Source organism: Numida meleagris, chromosome 11, assembly GCF_002078875.1.
Source record: "Numida meleagris isolate 19003 breed g44 Domestic line chromosome 11, NumMel1.0, whole genome shotgun sequence".
NCBI classification, from domain to species: Eukaryota; Metazoa; Chordata; class Aves; order Galliformes; family Numididae; genus Numida; species Numida meleagris.
In genome coordinates, this window is record NC_034419.1 from 12,571,863 (window position 1) to 12,592,512 (window position 20,650).

General features: G+C 35.8%; 1 protein-coding gene across 9 annotated transcripts in view; it reads right to left on the bottom strand.

Annotated features, from left to right (window-relative positions):
* FHIT (fragile histidine triad) overlaps window positions 1-20,650 on the bottom strand; it is a 542,632-nt gene that overhangs the window by 479,870 nt on the left and 42,112 nt on the right. For 4 of the 9 annotated variants that reach the window (XR_002442357.1, XR_002442355.1, XR_002442353.1 and 1 more), the window contains exon 2: window positions 4,525-4,587. The exons of the other annotated variants lie outside the window; for them this stretch is intronic. The gene's annotated coding sequence lies outside the window, so the exon portion shown is untranslated. The remainder of the gene's footprint in view (window positions 1-4,524; window positions 4,588-20,650) is intronic. 9 annotated transcript variants of the gene reach the window in all.

The following is a 20,650-nucleotide window of genomic DNA, read 5'->3' on the forward strand; positions in this document are numbered from 1 at the left end:
AGAGGAGACATTCGTTTAAAGTCACCAAAAACAGAGGTACTTGCACTCTATCTTTCCTACAGTTGCTCATTTTGCTGATTTATGAAACTCCTGGGTAGACATCAGTGCTCCACCAGTACCAGGTTGTAACCATTCTGCTACAGAACATAGATACTACTAGAAAGATATAATATAGATCCTACTAGTTTACTGGCTGCACTCCATAACGTGACCTACACCTTCTTCAAGGAGATAATACTAAGGAGTTCAGCCTCTCTTTCAAAAAGCTCAAAATTATTTTTGAGACACCCAACTCTTGTGAAAGAAATAGGATGTTTCTTCCTTAACATGCAGTACAGTTAGAGTCTTTTCTACTCTGCTATTTATTCCTGTTTTCCTTAGTTATTCTCCAAATTGTTAGAAGATATATATATATATACACATATAAACATACATATCACTTCAGGATTGAGCTACAGTTTTTAAACTTTCACCCTTGCTGCTGTAGCTGAGCATGTTCCGTATTAAAATCAATAGTAGTAGTCAAGCCATTAATGTGAAAATGCAACCTCTGCTTTCAGTTAAAAACATGAGCCCCTATTTCCATAACGGTTCCAGAATTCTTATCACTTTTATAAAGCTTCTAAACATTAACTGCATTAACTAATTAATTTGACATTAGCTAAGTAATCTACTGACCAAAGAGAGAGAAACAGGCACTGGGAAATGATTCGTTTGGAGGTTAAATTAATTAAAAATAGTACAGTAGTGACGGAATTTAATCTCAGACTTCTCATGAGAGTGGAATCACTCACAGCTGCAGCAATTTGTGATAAATCCATGGAGAAATTCCATGATGGGAGTGGAATTAATTTGTGTCACCCCTAAGAGTATATGCGCTCACTCAACAGTACCTACATTAAACAATATTAAAAATACACAAATTGAGCAAACCAAAAGAATCTATCATTTCAGGTAGTACATGATATATGCCCTTCAATATCAAGATGCAATTATTTGCATCAGTAAAATTCAAGGGATCACAGCAGTGACTTGGAGGACAAGAACATTCTTTATTGCCTGTCTCTACCTGTGTATCCACTTCCTTGAACGGTTGAAGCTCAGTATTTATATTCTACTTTTATCAGGATTGCTTTTAATTCAATAACTTGAATGACTTCAGTACACGTAAAAGACAAAAATCTGTAAGTGGATGAGTAGAGAAAGACAGAATCGGGGACATACTGAAAGAAACAGGCTACTATGCTACTTAATACCACAAATACAATTACTAAGCAGGAGAGCTGTAGATATCCAAGTCAACAAAAAAGATATCCACTTGAAGATCATCCTTAGTACCTAAGTACACCAAACAATACGTAATGGAGCACATGAGCTGTACATATGCTGCATTCATTCAGAGCTATTTTTGACAGTTTTTATGCTGATGAATGAAAAAGTCAGTTATTTTCTGAGGAGCTTTTAAATTAACAAAGAGATTGTCCTTCCACATGAGTTTAGTTATCTCAATACACACTCTTACCTATTACCCAAATGGTCATAGTTCAAAATATAGCCCCTTGACGAATGGGTATAAGAACAACCAGTATTTCATATTCCATCTTCAAAATAAAATACTTAAAGAATGTTTTATGTCCCTCAGCTGTAACCACCACTCAGACAAGAGCAGAAGGAAAGCAGTCTGTATGGGAATGAACTTGTCAGGTACTAGGCTGGGATGTCCTATGCACTTCATGGGATGGTCTTATGAAGCAAAACCGCCTGCCTTAGGAAGGATTTGCAGGAACATTACCAGCCTTGAGCAATGCAAGAGGCACATCAGCAGTTCCAGTTCCTGTTTATTAAGAGTACAGGCAGAGGAATAAAACACACAGGACATAGATTTATAAAGGTTAGGTGCCCTTCATCATCCACACTTGTTTCTTCTCAGCTCACTTAGGATTCCAGCAATGAGTTTTCCCAGAGTATACAAAAGTGAAAGAAAATGTCTCCTTAAGGAAGAAAACAACTCCTTTTGCCACCTTTGTCTTATGTCTAAGCCTGTCTAAGCGCAATTGCAAGAATAAATGAGAATGGCAGAACACTGCTCATATACCGAATACTGAAATATATATATTCATGTACTGAAATTATTCCCAATCCACAAGCCAAAAACAAGAGAGCTTCTGGGCCTGAATAAAGAAAAGAACAACTGGATTCACAAGAAAATTCAGTGGACAAGAAACATCAGAAAGAAGTATGAGAAGATGGAAATAAGAGATATTCCAACAACCAGAAGTGAGGCTTCTGCAGTAAGTCCTGATCTCTGCACTCAACCTTTTTCTGGAGTTTAATAAAAGAGGTTCTGAATACATGAACCTCCTACAGGTTCTACCTTTCCAAATACACAGGTTGTTTTGGATGGATAGTGGAAGATAAACTTAACTTGGAACACTTTCTTCCTCACCTCTTAATAACACACGATTGATGACAGAACATGTTACACCTTAGGAACATATTATAATAGAGCACACCTACAACTGAAAGCCAAAGACGTTTTTGCAGCTTACAAATATATAATCTAAATGGCTTCAAATCTACTAATGCAAATCCTAGTGACAATGTAGTTGTAGCAGTAGAGGTTCTAGCATGAATTGTACACTTATGCCCAGAAGCTTAGGTAAATACTCACATTAAGCAGACCATCTATAGAAGGGAGGTAATATTCTGTCCCGCTTTTGGTATTACTGGCAGGGTGGGTTGTATGTGCGAGCAGAAACTAACACTACAGCTTATGGCAACAGCCACATTCACTAGGTGGTACTGTCAGACAAATAATAGTAATGCTAATAACTAAAAAGAACAATTAAGATGAATCAATATAAAAAGAAATTACAATCATATGTGAAACATTTTTGTCTATTCATTGAAAAACTACGAACTGCAGAATACAACGCAGCTAAATTGCTATTGATTCGCACTGAGATTTTTTCCACCTCTTCTTGACAGTATTTCTAGAATTTTTATCTAACTATATATTATGGCTCATAGTGAAGATGAAACCTATTACAAATTCTGCACATCTGCTGAGATATGCCATTCTGAAATTAACTGTCCTGAAACCCACATTTGGAGCACATGAAAGACATTCAATTTCCCAATATTAACTCCTCTTACATCGATACTTAAATTTAAGTTAGTTTGCATTCTTCTTCAGATTACAGAGCAAAGTTCTTTCCTCTGAGGTCACAAGAAATCAAGACTAGTTTTTTTAAACATTTGTTCAAAGAGGAACACGCTCACTTGAGAAGACTAACTTTTAAGTGGCTGAATAAATCAGTGACTTACATTCTAAATGAACATGTAACACAATCAAGGCTTTTGATATTCAAATCTTGAAAATTCAATGACTAAATCTGTTTTATTACTGCTAACATCATCCCCCTCCCCCCTTTCTTTAATAAGCAATTTAAAACTGTTTTAACAAGGTTTTTGGCACGTAGACTTATAATATCTAGTATAGACCTGTATAGGCATAGCTATTCAAGAACCACAAGTATTGCAATGATACAGGGGCAGACTAGCATCTCTGAAAATGATAACCCCAACACAGATTGCGAATGTGTAAGCACTGCTGAAGTTATAGGAACAAGGAGAATCTGGTGAACGTTCCATGTGCTCAGATATGACACAGACCTCAACCACTAATATTTGTTTCAAACAGAATTCATTCTGGGATGTAAAAAGCTCTCAGTTGTTTTTTTCCTATGCTGCTGTAGATGACTATTGAAAAAAAATTTCTGTATTTGTCTCACAGACACTGTATTTAGATCTACATCACCAATTGTCAGAACTCAGCAGAGATCTATTGACACCACATATAAGCATTACAACTATTACTTTTGGTGAGGGATGTAACATTTAAACTTCTCCAACTGGCAAACCACTTCCTGATTTGTCTCCTTCAATCCTCATCACTAACCTGCAAAGGACTTACTTTTCTCCTTGAGCATCAAGTATCTGATTAAAAGAAAAAAAGTATCTACTACACTGAAGATGCTCCTAAATTAAGTTTCCTGGTACAAATTAGAAAACTTTGACATTTAAAATGTATTTTAATAGGGTAATAAACTCAGAAAATTTCATAACTCTATCCAAGATACGAGGCTCTGACCTACTAGCAGCTTACGCAATGAAAACCATCATTAAACTCTCATGAGGCAGCAAACCAATATATATTTTAGAGTTATTTATTTGAGTGATAACGACAAAAACAGAGATAATATAACCTATTTTTATCACTTTCTTCATAAGAACTTCATAAGTACTTCACAATATTGTGGAATTTGCATTGTATTCAGAGAGGTACTGCAGAGTGCAGTATTTGATACCTGTCTTAAAAGCTGCATACCCAAAGAGCTTTTAAAATATTTTCAGTCTTATAAAAAAGTTATTTTTTCATCCAGAGTAAAATCTGAAAGTTGAAATCCATCAGATTAGGTGCTCAGAAACCAGGAAGTAAATAACACCATGGTCAAAACTTACCTATTTCCACCTAACAATTCCTCAGGGCTTGACTTCTTACCACATGTTATTTGGGTAAGTAACCTGAAATACCATAAAACACCATACTCAGTACTTCTTGGCAACCAACAGAATATAAAGCTTTTACATTATTTTCAAAGAACAGGTATAATCTGATATTCCATAAATGATGCTTTGAAGAAAATAAAATTGAAAATCCCTTCTTAGTTCATCTTTTCCTCAATTACTTGATATAACCAATTGTTTCAGAATGAGCTGATATCCCTGTTGCCTAGCACAGGGCTTCTACATCCCCATTCTGCCATAAGCATTAGGTTGCTTCAACTCCACTGCTACACACTGCGAGAGGAAGAAGATTCCTGAAACTACTTGAAGAGAATCTCCGCAGTGCTCACTGATAAAATGAGACAGGTTGGTAGAAACATACCCATTTTGGAAACTGAATTCATTTTCTGCTTTCCCAAAACTGGATACAAGAAACAGTATTAATAGCTCGTTTCAATGGAACACTATCTGTGTAACCAAATGGACTTTATTACACTGAAAGATGGAAAGGGGAGGGAAGGTAAAGGAATTAAAATTATTAGAAGACTAAAATTTTCTCTACATGACCAGAACGGACCTTCATTAGTAATAAGTTTCCTTTGCAAAAAAGCTCAAAGCAACTGCACACTAATTATGTAAATTTGACTCCATATCTTGTCCAGAATACCTATTAATTTAACATTACCACTACCAAGGAAGAGAGACAAGCATTCAGTGCATGGTGCATGCTGTATTTGACAATAAAAATTAAAAGGACAGGTTTTCATTTATAAAAATAATTCAATGCAGGTTTAAACTGATTTACTCTGTCTGCCTTAATCCATATTGAGAAGGAAAATACATGAGGTATTTACACCTGATGGTTACTGCAGGAGATATACAACATACAGTTGTATGCATCATCCTCCTGACTGTAAGAATTGAGCAAAATTGGAAGTGCAGTTATGAGAATTGTACCACGTCCTCACACTTCATTACTTTACCTCTCACTCATCATTTTAAGAGATTGATTTATAGATGTCTTACAAAGAACGTTTGCAATTTTTTTTCTTAACATTATCAAAGAATAAGTTATAATAAAAAACTACTTTAGAACAAGCCAGATAGGCTTTGCTTGCAATTAAACACCTTCTGTTAATCCAACAAATATCTAGTAGGAAGCAGAGAAATATTAGGGAGAGCTGCTACTCAGTTTGAATGTGAAAGCAGACAGAAATTTGGAAATTAACACAAATACCAGTGCAACAATAATAAACACTATTTGCAGGATCAGAGCCTTTCTCAAATTTTACATTGTGTAAGTAATATGTTTTTAATGAAAAGTTATTTCTCAGATTTTCATCTGCACTGACAGTGCAGTGCAGTTTTTTCTTCCTCATTTGACCACAAAGCAGAACAATATGATCAGACACATATTCAAATGAATATTAAAAGATGGGGTAGATGCTCTCAATTCTTGTGCACCTTGGAAGCTGATTTTAAGCAAAGGACACGAATTTAGACAGATAAAAAGCAATAGTAGAAACGGCACCCTTCCTACTGCACCAAACAAAGATAATGACACAAGGGGCAGAGCATCGTAACTATGCTTGCTTAAAGTCTTGGGTAAAGGATGATTCAAAAATTAGTATTACAATACGCGCCATGCAGAAAGGAAACAAGCTATTTCTTCTCAACATGAAGAAACAGATAAACCCTTAAGCTTTAAAGTTCAGTATACAAAATTCTGTATACTTAGTTAAGAAAATGAAATTTAAGTTTTTATATACAGAGTTGTTAAACTAGGAAACAAACATGACATGACTCCTGAATTTTTTTCCTGCTCAGTTTATCTGCTTGAAAAGCATTTAATAGAAGAGCAGCAAACATATACAGTATATATTTTACAAGACCAGTCTCTTGTTCTAATTTATCCATGTAGAGTGTGATTTTATCTTGTTATTTCAAGTTGGTTATTGTTAAATACCATGCTTATGGGGAAAAACAAAACAGACAAAAATTCTAGATTTTCTTAACTGACAACTTTTTTTCTATAATTGTTTTCTATGCTCTTTGAAAACAGTCTTTTAATAAGACGACCTGTCATTCTGGCTAAAATTTGCCTTTGGGGACTAAACTTGGCATGTCAGATTCTTGGTAAACACAGAACAAAACAGCATACCTCAGTTGAGAGGCTGCAAAAGGCAGATGAGAAGCTTAATGGAGGCAGTGAAACAATAAAATTGCTACAGACATGCAGCAACATTAGCAAACCTGAAGCCTATGTGATATTAACAGTTCTAAGGCAACTAACAAGCTAACAAGATACAGACAAATTTCAATATAGGTAATTTCAGTAGGTCTAGATTCATCTAATGGGAACCACTGCAAAGCGTAAATGGCAGCATGGCAGAAATCACAAAAGGTGTTTGCCAGTAAATTTAATTTTATACAATAGCAAAAGTTTCAGTAAAACTAGTGAATGCAAAAGCTGAGCTGACAATCAGGACCAATAAAGGTAGAATTATGTATCTTTGTATAGAACAACTTGCAGCTCGGGAGTGTAAAGAAGCCATAGCAATAACGTCACAGCAGTTTCCTGGGGACATCAGTAGGTGTGCATAGTATAGTTGCTATTTATTGATTTGTGTTCAGAATTACATTTCAATGAAACAAAAGCACACACTGATGAAGCAGGGGCAAAACCCAAGAACACAATCAAAATAAGTGCAGGAAGGAGCATTCTTACAGCAGTTAATTGACAACTTTTCAGGCTAAGAGGTGACTGGAGAGGAGTGCTTGCAGCTAAGCGCAAATCAAAGCCTTTTGTTCAATTCCTAGTGCATTAAGGGAAATACATTTCTTTAGCCTTGCAAATAAATAGATTTACTCATAATAATTCCAACATCCATTTCTTTTGATAACTTTTGGACTAGGTAATTGGTTACGTTAAAAGAACAGTATTAAGCACATGCAGGATAGAAGTTGGCATCATCACAGACATTTGCATCTCAACAGAAAATGACTTGTAGTTGGTGGGAGCTGCATAGAGGAAGTTCACGTATAGGAAATAGCTTGCTCCTATGGTTGATGTATCTTATTCTTGCCCTCTGATCCACAGTGCACTCTCCTGTCATGCTCCTGGACTTAATCTACGAGAAGAGAACTCCACAACAGCAGCAATTCTAAATGATCAGAGATGGACCCGTGAGTAGCATTTGAAAACATGATCCTTGTTAGGATAGTATTATCTTCTACTCCTAAAGTCTATGCATTACCTTACTTGTTCTAGATCAACAGCCACCTGAAAGAACACACAAAATTTCTGTAAAACATCAAAATTAACAAACTTCCTTCCTGCTTCCTTTGACTTAAGGATTTAAAAAATGTGCTAAGAACCCAGTGATGAACTCAGTATACAATACTAATTTTCCTTTCTCCTCTCCATTCAGTACTAGTACAAGCTTTAATTTCATCCAAATTCCACTGTAAAGATATTGAAGAATATCACTATGGTCAGTTTGCTCCTCCATGTCTTTGAGATTGGAAGCAGTAATATCTTCATTGTAGGAATTGTCCTTGAGGTATAGATCCAGTGTGACAGCTCTTGCCTTTTTTTTTTTTTCCATTTCTCTTTTTATAACAGCACACCACCTTCTCACAGATACTTTCCATTACTCAAAGTGGAACTTTTCTTAGCATCCTCTTTTTCTTTTAGAACAACAATGAATTAACAGCCTGTCAGAAAGATTTGATGGGCAGGGACCGACAATGATCTGAAGACAAACGTGGCAGACAAACAAGGAAACTTTAGGGCATGGAGATGCAGAGAAGGGGTGGCAGAAGGATGAGGTCAAGAAACAACTGAAATGCAAGGACAAAGATCATAGAAGAAAAAAGCATAATAGAACATGACTAACTTTTGGAGCTACAGCCCTTTTTATATGCTGATGAGCCACGTGAACTCAGATCCTGCTTATTTTGTGATTGCAGGCACCTAGTGGACTGTCACTTTTTGTTGGTGGTTTTTGTTTGTTTTTTTAATGTCATCAAAAGAAAGCATCTCACCAGAGATTTTACAGAAAATTTCTCTTTCAAAAATAAAACATACATTCAGAGATTTTGAATGGCTGACAGGAAACAAACTGTTCTTCATCAAACATGGTTCTCTGCATTAGAACAACTACCACTTCCTAAAATTTATAAGAAATAAAAACTTTTTTTTCTTTACATGGCCAAATTACAGAATGGAGTAGGCAGAAGTAGCACCAACATTAACTGATCTCCATTTAACTGATCAGTCCTTGGTTGTTACAAGTTAGCCTGGCTCTCTTACGTGAAAGGAGCAAAGAGTATTAGTTATCATGGGCAAGTAATAGCGCAGTATTATTGCACTCTGGGGATTCTAAAGCTTTTAGAGATGCTATAATTGTTTGAAAAATTTCCAGTAAGCAGTAAATTTCCAAAACAGCACCTGTATTCAGCTAAGTTGAACTAGCTGTGCACCACTTCTGAGAGTTAAATCATTTAATAAAAGATTATGCAAAGTTCACTGAAAAAGCCACACAAGAGACCAGAGATCCAGAGACCTTTTATACTTTTACAAAGTATTAATTTGGTACACACGAGGTTGAGAAGATGGGTTAGAAAGAAGACGCAGGTGGTTTTCTCAATTGGGAAAAGAAGTTTGTGTTAAATTTTTACTGAAGGAATTAGGCTTTAATGGCCAACTTATATAATATTCTACAAATTGACAGCAGAGTCTGGCAAAAGGAGCATAATAATGAAGGATTTAACACCATCATTTTGCTAATTGAAAGGACCTGACCTCATCAGGATCATGCACTGCAAGTGAGAACGATAACACTGCAAATTATCACTGCTTTGCAGATGCCTGCATCTCTTACTTGTAAAGAGAATGGGACTAAGCACATTAAATTCTATTGATTAAAATACAGTTTCTTTCCCTCCAATATATGCGGTGATTTAGAAGCTTTAGAAAAAGGAGGGGGAAATAAGGGTAGGCAAAATGCTGGTGTACACAGACTTTTCCTCCAGAATTAGAATAAATTCCGTAGAACAAATAATTTCTTCTATTATCTGATATAAACATACCTTCTTATACTTGAATGCTATTACCCCTTGTACTATTACTCTCTGAGAACAAGTCCATCCTCACCTTCCTTGTAGGCACCCCTGAAGCACTGGAAGGCCACTACATAAGATCTCCCTGGAGCCTTCTCCTGCCTGAAGAAATCCAACACACTCATTCTTTCTTTGCAGGAGAGGTGCTGCAGCCCTCTGATCATCCTCACAGCCCTCCTTCAAACCCACTCCAACAAGTCCACATTGTGGCTGGAGCCCACAGCTGAAGGCAGTACTGCAGCTGGGATCTCACAAGAGCAGAGCAGAAGGGGACAACCAACTCCCAAGCTCTGCAAGCTGCACTTCTTCAAAGACCTGTGTCATTTAGAAAATAAGCTGTTCCGCATATCATTCACATTGATATTCAAGTTAGTTCTAAAGTATTCCGAGATATGACAAATGAGAGGCTTGTAAGTGGTGATGTATGCACACAGTATCGACCCAACCTTACAAACTTTACATAGGCACTTTGCCTCTACTCATACAAATAGTACTACTGAAGTCAAGAAGATGACTTAAGCTAAAAATCTGACTCATAAAGAGTTAGAAAAGAATCACATGGACTTCACAATGTAGTTTTAGACGACTTCGACTCCAAGATTTCTTTCCCTATCTTTGAAGAACAACGTTCTGAATACATACAAGCAAGAGGATGTGAGTGCTGGAAATAAAGTTTCAGTTCTCTCTAGGTATTTTTCCCTTTGATAAAGGTATATTCAGTATATGCATACACTGAAAATTTCACATTACTGTTCTTGGCATTTAATTAGGGGGTAAAGGAAAATGTACAGGTCTAGAATTTTAAGCATTGGTTTAATAACCTTTATCCAGCTCATTTCTGAATGATTTTCTTCCTCTCCAGAGAGGCTTCTAATGTCAAACACTGGTATTAAGGTGAGCCATGGTTACTGAAGAGGCACACAGAAGGCACACGACAAAATTATTAATTATGGGAAGGAATTAGGGAAGGAATCAGAGTATTCGTTTCACTGAGAAGATTTTCTCCTAAAACAGAGTATTTAAAATTGAACTGAAATATACTTTCTGTAGCCAATCGCCATTAAGGCCTTACTGGTGTCAATAAAAGCTGAGGATTCAAGATGGCATTTAAAAACTTGTAAATGAGATTTTTAGGAGGCAGGAGAAATTGAGAAAGGAGAAAGATTCAGAAACACAGAAAAATCAATTAGGCATTCCTATATCTAAGACAAAGTTAAACAACTTCAATACAATAACATTAGATATACTTATCCATATTGCTGTTTGCTAATGTATTTTTCAGATTTCTTTCGTTCACTCCAAAAGTTACAAACAGCAACAGAAGCTGGCCAAAGCCATTTTCTGCCCTTACTACTAAACCGATATCCAGCACCTCATACTCTTACACAAGAAGGTATATGTTTGAATACATTATATACTTCAAAGCAGTACTAGGGGAGAGGAGTGGGGAAACAGTATGGAAAAGATAGGAAAATGAAAATGAATTCTGTAGGCTGGCTCAATACAGTGCATAAAGCCTGTAGAATTCACTGCCATTGGCTGATATTTCTTTCAGCTGCACCTTCAGCTGATACAGTTGTCCTTCATTTGGAGCTCAAACACATTATGAAAATAACTTCTGTGTAGCCAAACTAAAACAAACAACAATAACAAATACCTTAGTCCTATTCAGCTTTCCAAAAATTGAAAGCTTTCCACAAAGCTTTCTTCAGAAAAAATGTACTTCTCATCTCCATTCCAAAACTATTACGTCAGACTAACGCAAATTAACATTTAGAATGAAATCTGGTTAACCAAATGTAAAGCCAAATAAATTATTAAACAACTGAGATATTAATCCCCACACCACACCACCTCGAGTCACACCTTTTAACAGAAGTTTCACATCCAATTAAAGTAATGCTATTATTAGGAACACAGTATCATTACATGTAATTTCATGAGGCTATCACACTGCCATAATTAACAAAATGAGAACTAAAGCAAAACAATAAACAAGCACAGACTTTAGCCAAGGACTTGCATGTCAAGAATGACCATCACCAAAACTTTATTCTTGAAATAGAATTAATAAATTTAAATCTTACAGTGAAACCTATAACAGAATTCCAATACAAAATTTAATTCATTAACACTGGACAGCCATCTAAATAAATCCAATTACATGCCATCTCACTGCATTTAATCATATTGTATATTTTGTGTACGTCATAACAGACAATACGTATTAAATCAAAGACCATCTTATTTCATAAGTTCCCTTATCACATGTTGCAGAGAGGGCTGTACCGTAGTCACTCCTAGATTATATTTCTATGTTAGTTTGAAAGTTTTTTGACAAAAAAGCGTGAAGAACTCTTAACTACAGAGTTGTACTGCTGCAAAACTTTTTCTTTTAAAACAGAGTTTGCCCTTTGTTTATAAAATGTACAAGAGTAAGCTCTGCTACCAGTCACACAATTGCTAATTACTACAATTAAAACAAGCATCTCCTGTCCCATAGCAGGCCCATACCTCCAGTCCACATCTCTAATTTCCTCTTGCCGGACCTTTAGCTTGGGATTTCTTCCAGTCCTTCCTCTTCCCTGTCCTATTTGTCTTTTAATATCCAACTATTTTTGATCAGACTTGTGTTTTTTCTTTGTTTTGCAATTCTTTTCCTTGAAACAAACACAAACGTGCCTTCTCTTCTGTAATACTCATAGGTAGCACAAATTCTTTATCACCATCATCGTAACTGTCACCTGTCACAATTATACATTAAGTGTCCCATGTTCTCACCTGGTGATCCATATAACAGAACACCGGTTTATTTATTTTTAATCATTCTCTTTTTATTATTCATATTATTATTATGTCCAGAGATGAAACAATCTCTGCTCTACTGGAATTCCATCCCAACAAGGGTTAAGTGTCCCCTATTTTTTGCAGTTTACTCAGCAGGGACAACAATCTCCCCCTAGACTTGAGTATCATTATTTGCAAGGTAACATTTTACATCTCATGTAGAATATTTAACAGGATTCCAAAAAACACGAGTCAAGAAAGAAGAATACCCATTTTTAATTTAAAATAAACTCTCTAAAATATCCCTGCAGATATCTCCTGCTTCCCTCACCCATGAGCACAGAAACCAAGATAAACATCTCCAAATACAGTACAAAATAAGGAACCCTCCCTTCTTTTCCACTACTTTTTCTGTATTATTAAAAAAAATGTAAAATACATTATTTTTAATATGCACATCTCCAGCTTACTGTCACAGATACCTAATATTTTATTGGAAAGCTTATATTGCCAATATTTATCTAAAAGATAGAACTTGACAGCAGATCAAGACAGAGATCCTTAAACACGAGAAATATCCAGTCCTTCATTTCAGTATTTTAAATGAAAGCTCTATACCAACCTAACCCTAAGCAGCTGGTAGCAGTGAATAATAGACACAGCATCACTTGCAGTTGCTTGTATATTATTAGTGAACAAAGCAGGTGCATATAATATATTCATTCGTATGGAATAATTAATGACAACAGAATATGGTAATTTAATAATTTTTTTGAAAGCTATAACAATGAACTTATAATTAATCTCTTATAATCTGTAAGTACCTAAATCTATGCAATAATTTCTTACGAATACTATTTATGGTGGTTTAAAACCAAGCAAACTCTCTCTTTCACTGGAAAAAAGCCAAGATGCATTTTAGCCTTCCAAATACACTGAGCAGGCTTCATTATGAATTGCATCATTGAACTAACACCCTAATCCCAATTTCAGCAGGAAGCTCACGTAGAAGAAAGCACATAACAATGTTAGCCTATCAAATATAATTTAGACTTCCAAAATGAAGTATTTCTATTGCAAGTCCAAAAGCAAAATCTGACATTTTTGTCCAGAAAACACTTCATTTGCACAATACCATCTTACTTCTTACAAGTATCAGAACATTTAACTTTACCAATGAATTGCATTCATGGAAAGCCCAAGTTGTGAATGCCAAAGGCCATATTTGTCAAAAATAAGAAAAACAATGCATTCTTTAAAAGATGACAAGCAGTTTTTATGAAAGCCATTCCTGCTCTTTCCATTACAGGAAAAGAAATCACAGTAGGAATACTAAGCTCAGCATATATTTGGCAGGTCAGTGACCACACACGCTATTAACTACAGAAACAGCTAAACTTCATTAAAGATTTGATTTTTAAAAGATTGTAGATTCAAAGATGAATGCAAGTGCAAGTTACTTATTAGAAATAACATAAGTATGTCATCATTCCTGCACTGTAATTTTATCATAATATTTTATCATTAGATGCCTTTCTTCCACAGCTTCTGATACGTGCCTTTAGCTTCCATAGTACAGCTATTTCTCCTTGCCCACACCTAGCTTTCCACTCTTCTACCAGCTCTACCTCCAAGAATCTTTCATTCTAAAACTTGGCAAGTCTCCTCTGTTGCCCCTTTTTAAGCATAGCCTGTTCCTCTCGTAACATAAGCTCTCTGACTCCCTTCAACAATATTCAGTCTCTTCCTTTGTGTGACAGCAATCATTTCTGACCTTGTCACTAGGACCCAGATAGTTTACTGCGTATATTTTTAAAAAAAATAAAGATAAAAAAGGAAAATTAGAAAAGTTTCATAAAAATAACAGAGCAAAAATTTGGCTTGGTGTTTACAATGAATCTTCATTTACCAGTTGATGGCCAGCAGAAAAAGATGTCAATAAAGATCATGATTTACATAAACAAATAATTTAAATATTAAGGTCCAGGCTTCCACATGAGACTACAAAATAGGGCACAGGCATTAAAATATTCGCAGAGGAAGCAGAGAAGAGAAATGCTGATTGAGGTTTCACGTTCCTAATAATTTCTGCTGTTGAGACAGCTGGTTGCTGTGTTCAGCACTTTGCAGGACTCCCCTTCACACCTAAGTGCAAAAATTTACAAAAGCGAATACCAGATGTTACGAGCTGAGGGATCACCACCAGATTCGAGTGCAGAGTATTTGCATATAATCTTGAGACTCCATACAAATGGCATTCTCTTGAGTTTGAATTTCCAAGAAAGAGTAGCATTTCAGAATACTATATGCTTGCAGATAATTTTTACCAATCCAGTAGCACATTTCAATGTGCACAAGGCTGTTCTCTGCCAGTATTAAATGGAATATGGAAAAGCTGTGTTGCAGCACTATGTGGTTTACCTGGAATTGTCTATGTTATGGATTTAGAGACAAATAATTCCTTTTTATTTAAGCATGCCTTTACTGCTGAAAGAACACATCACAAGCACCAGCATTTAAGCATTACTTGAGTTAACTACCCATGAATTCAGAAAATAGGAAGGCTGATATAGCCTGATACAGCCACTAAAGTCTACCATTCATACAGCCACCGAATAATGTCTTCCACCTTCCTTGTCCCTGTTTCAGTGCAAATCTTTACATCTATATTACATAGTGCCTAGTCAAAGCAAATTGGAAGTGAAGGAAATACTCTCCAGCAAAGCAGAGAATGGTCAGTGTTTAGCCAAGCCAGGAAGAAGCATTAGAGGTCACTACTAGTTCTAAATAGGACAGCAGAAGCAATTTAGTGGCCTCAGCTCTCCTCTTCCCCTACTACCCTTTGTACTGCTCCTTCGAGACAGAAAAAATACATAACTTATTTCTGCTAACAGACTACTTTGCCACATAGAGAACATGAAATTTTTAAAGCATTTATTTCTGATCACTTTTGTATCTTAATTTTAGAACTAGAAGAGTAGGCTTTACGGGACATAAAGAAAAAGACTGGGATTGGTGATGTAGACAAAATAAGAATTCTGAATTCCCTAGCAATGTTCAGGCTGGCTGGATTTAAGGCATTTCATCCATTATGTTTACCACAATAAAAGTAATATAAAACAGCAGATCTGTCTGTAAGACATTCTTCTAATGAACAGCGAAACTTGAAAATAAAAACAACCAACTTGAGGTTTGAACATTCTCACAAAAATTTCCTATACTTCCTCATATTTGATAGCACTTGGAAGGGCTTACTGAATTGAAAAGAGAAACGCAAATTCAAAAGGACAGAGAAGAGTACTGTGCATGACTTACTTATCAAAGTTTAACATTTGAAAAAACTCATCCTAGCAGCACACAACATATCCAGTGTAAAAGCCCATCTAAGATCTTGCTGATCTAAGATCTAAGAATTGTTAATGGTTTGTCTGTTATTGTTTAATTTGCTTTTGGTTTTGCAGGGGTGGGGCAGAGGACGGGGGTGTTTTGCTCTGTTTTATTAAATGAAATCCCATACAGAATTTTTTTTTCTTGCAATATTTCTTCTTGCTTTTTGTGTTTGTGTTCAGGCAGCCAAGGGACTGAACGAGCACTTTCACTGAAGAGAGAAAAAACTGGTAAAACACTAGGTCCTTTATGTTCTCCGCAGCCATCTCTGTTTCTCCACAGATGCAGCATAGTGCAAGCTTGGTCCAATCCACTCTGATCAAGACTGTGTCACAAATAACAATGCACAGTTACGCTATTTGAACCTCATAAAATAAAATCTGGTTGGATCAGTCTCCTCATTATTTCTTCTCCCATTCCACCATAACCCCAATGCTAAATGCAATTCTCAAAAGTAAAACTTATCTAAAATAAAGAAAAAAATAAAACAGTAACAGTTGCTATCCCTCTCCTTTTTAAAAATAACAGTTATACCATATGGTACTGTATTTTTATAGATTTTACAGATAAACAGGACTTTAACAGATCTTAAACACGAATACAGAAGCCATCCTGAAGAAGTTACTAATGTTCATAACTCATTTTTTTATTAGTGACCAAGTCAAAGCAGCCTCCTTTGGTTGGCTTGATTTACAGAGGTAAAAAGGATTCAACCAGACACTCCATTTAATTAAGTGTTTCCACTAATTATGATTACTGTCTAAAGCAATTCTCTTCAGAAGAGGAACTTTCACCAGTAATTAAAAGATAAATGGAGCCCTACAAACTCCACCTAAGAAAAAAAATTAAAAACCCGCAACTTAACTCATTCAAAGATTCTTCCACTTCATACTGCCATAATATTGGGCTTTAGACTCAAAATATACGTCAGGACCCATTGTACTTAAGACATTAAAAGCGAAAGCAAGCCTTTTTAAAAAAAATCACCTGCCATACTGAATGAGATTCTGTGTGGAATGATACTACACAAGTGATAACATATTTAAATCACAACAAAACCAATGGAAGATTTTTGTTCTGTATTTTATTGCTTTCCATATTTCCTTAGCAATCACCGCTGCAGACTGTCTAAACAATACTTTGTGCACTGACATTCACAATAATGTGTTTTCATCAGCAAGTTAGACACTGTCATTAGGTTTAGCAAAAGGCTATACTTTACAGTTCCTAGCCATTTTTTACACTTCACTGCTCCACTGGGATTTGAATGCAACAGTTTCTACATCTGTCATCTCTAGTTATATTTACTTGAATGCAAGTATTAATAACAGATTACTGGAAATCAGAAGAGAGATAATGAATTAGTTTTGTTTTTATTGTCCCACACTGGAATGGGACCAAGAAAAGAGTGTTTACCACATTCTGACAAGAAAAAAACCTATCCATCAACAGCAGCCTTCCAAAGCTTGAGAAATGTAGCCTGTGAAACGCATAACCCATCTTTTAAACTCTTTTACATTTGGAAGCACTTACCTATTCCAGAAACTTCCTAACAGAGGAAAGCCACCAAACCAGGAGACATTCACAGCAGCTTAACTATCTGATGAGAACGCAGAAAGTGACTTGATCAACAGAAAGCATGCAGGTGGCTGAGAAATGAGCACTTTGAGTGCACAGCAAACTAAGATCCCCCACCAGTGAAGGAGCACCTGAAAGTCTTTATTCAAAATCATTTCCTTTCACAGTAAGTTAACGTCCATATAGTGAGGAGGAAAACTGTATTCTGACTGTTCAGATATTCAACCTAGAATGTATCAAAATGACATTTAAAATGAAGTACAATGCACTTCAGACCAAAAAATCTGTTCCAAGCCTTCCCTGCCCCCTTTTCCCTCCTCCAAAAAAGATTTCTGACGGTATTTTCCTCACAAGGCTTTATACAGAGGAAATGGAATCACCAGAGAATAGCTACGAACAAAACAAATCTCACCAGACTCCAACAAAGGGAAGGCATTTTCAAACACACTAGTATAGTCCTCATTATAAAAAAAAATTGATATACATACACAGATGAAGAAAAAATAAGCCTGTTTTAATGATGGGCAGATATGAGAGATAACAGCCTCAGAATTCTAGAGTTCAGCTGGACTCCAAGCCCCCAGCTACTCCCTTCTGAAACCATAACTGATGATGAAACCACCACAAATGATAGAATATTGAACAAACTTAACTCCGTTTTGTTAGATTTCATTTAAACAATATTTTTTTCTCTTGTTTTCTTATATATGTACATACACATACTCCTATTTCAGCACATTAGTTTATTAATGCTAGAAAACTCTCAGATAAGAAAAACTAGGGAAGAAAAAGCTTGAATAAATGTTGTCATAGGGTTCTTTAAATCTCAACCAATTAAGCATCGATTGTCAGAGAGTGCAAGCTGCTTTGTAAGCTTCTCACAGATATGAAAAGCCTCCTCATTTATTCATGTCCTCAGCGAGTTCTACTCCAGGGATGGCTGCAGTCAGGTACCCCCATCTTCAGCAGCAAGTGTCATTTCTATGTAGCCCAATTCCTGAAATGTTCAAAAGAACAAAGGAAGCTTTTGACCCAATGAGAAAAAAGGCTTGACAAGTTGAACATTAAATCAAGAAACATTTCTTTAATGTCTACCTGATAGCTGTGGCTTTTTCCTCTGCAGCTGCACTACTGATTGCAATAGCAAAAGAAATGGTCATCATTTAGTCAACACAGACAGTAATAAGGCAAATCAAAACCAAGCACAGACATCCCTGACTGACAAAGGTTTTAAAACTATAAAACTAAATCATTTGAGAGATCAAAACTGTGATATTTGCATTCTAGACACAGCCCGAGCAGTATCACGAGAAAAGACAGCTTCCTTCTTTAAATGTATCTTTAGTCCAGGCTGACCATTTAAAAATTGGGCAGTATTGAGGAGGAATGTGATCTTATTCCAACATGGTTAACATCAATGTGAAGGAGTCCTGCAGACCCCCTTCACAACGATCTTAGGCTGTCTGCAACTGAGATTCTAACCCAAGTATTCAAAGCTTTTAATCTGAAACCTTCTCTTTGTGTAAAGATGATACTACTTTGAAAATAGAGTCAAAGAGAGAGATACTACATCTGCTTTGGTACTGATAATATCTGGGGCTTTCTGCTCATGTGTATACAGCAATAGCCCCAAGAATGTCAAAATACAGGCCTAGGCTCAAACTGCTGCTAACCCTCCATCTTGTAAAGACATCTGGATGTAAAATTAATTCTGCGTAACAAGTACATTCACCTGCACAAAGGCAGTACTTGGACAATTTATGTTTCAGGGACAAGGAACATGGGAGAAAACTTAGGACATAGATCAGACATATAAATAGCATCTTTATACTTATGAAGAAAGACACTATCAAGACAAATTTATTGGCTAATTAAATTCAGTACCTTATACAATTAAATTCTTAGTCACGTTTACTAGACTTATCACTATCAGTGCAACAGAAACCACATCAGCTCCAGCTGCAGGATAGCAGTGATATATGCTATCGAACAAGCTGAAGTAATCCTGCAACAATAGGTAAGAATTATTTTTATTAGTGGTTCAATAGAGGGGCTCACATTTCCTCATCAGCATTACACACATATCTCTTAGCAAGGAACTTTGCAAACCTATAGCTCACAGACTAAATACTACTGTGTATTTTTAAACAAGGATATCTAATCTTGCACAGTTTACTCCATGACCTGGCAAGAATCTTTGTATATACTTACAGTTAACAGTAGGCATTCCTATTGTCGAGAGCATAAAGTGAAAACTGGAAATTCAAATGCCTTTCCAGCACTGAAGTCAGTTTAAAAAAATAATAGTAATAGTCTTCATTATTTTACTTGATATTGTTCATATTATTCTGAATGCAAAAAAGATTAGATACTGTTTTTACCTTTTCAATTTGAAGCAAAAGAAAAAAACTCCATTTGTTGATTCAGTGGAGTTAATTCATTTTTAAAGCCATTCTAAATGCAAAGGTCTATAGACAATTCGGATTCAGAAAGCTAAACGGAGACAAGTGCTGCTACACTTAATAAAGTTTCTATAATTATGTCACACTGTCTTCACAGATCTGGGATCTGGTATTTCTTACATCTGCAAAATTAGAATACCTCATAGTAAATGAACACATTATTTTATGAACATTTCAGCATCGGTACCTCTCAGCTTTTCTTCATGCTTCAGAAGTTTTTCCCACAACAAGGCTCTACCCAGGCAAGAGTCATCCTCTTTTCCCTGATACATGCTTGTTTTAAGCAATTAATCTCTTCTATTAACAAGTAAATAGTCCGTTAAGATGTGTGAATGAAGAGGAACAGAGAGAGAAGAAATAAGCTTTGTTTTTAAAGCTTCGGTTACGTTAGCCTTGCTTTTTTGGGGCATCTCTTTTTCCTAGGAAGTATATACATGTTTATTCCTCTATCATGGAGGAGGAAAAAAAAAAAGAGAAAAGAAAGAGAGGAAAGAAGAAAGAAAGAAAAGAATCTTCAGGGATACGGTGTCAAGAAGCTAAGAATCTCAAAGGCTACATTAATCAAGGAAAATCTATGCTTTCAGCACTTCACAACGTTCACACAGGAAAAAAAAAAAGTCAAGAGAACGACGAAAAAAGCCATCTTCTCAAAATTCTTGAGGCCTGTTAAAGCATATTTGTAAGAACAAAAAAATCTACAAGGAATAATATTCACAGATAAACCATTTTCCTCATGTCACATT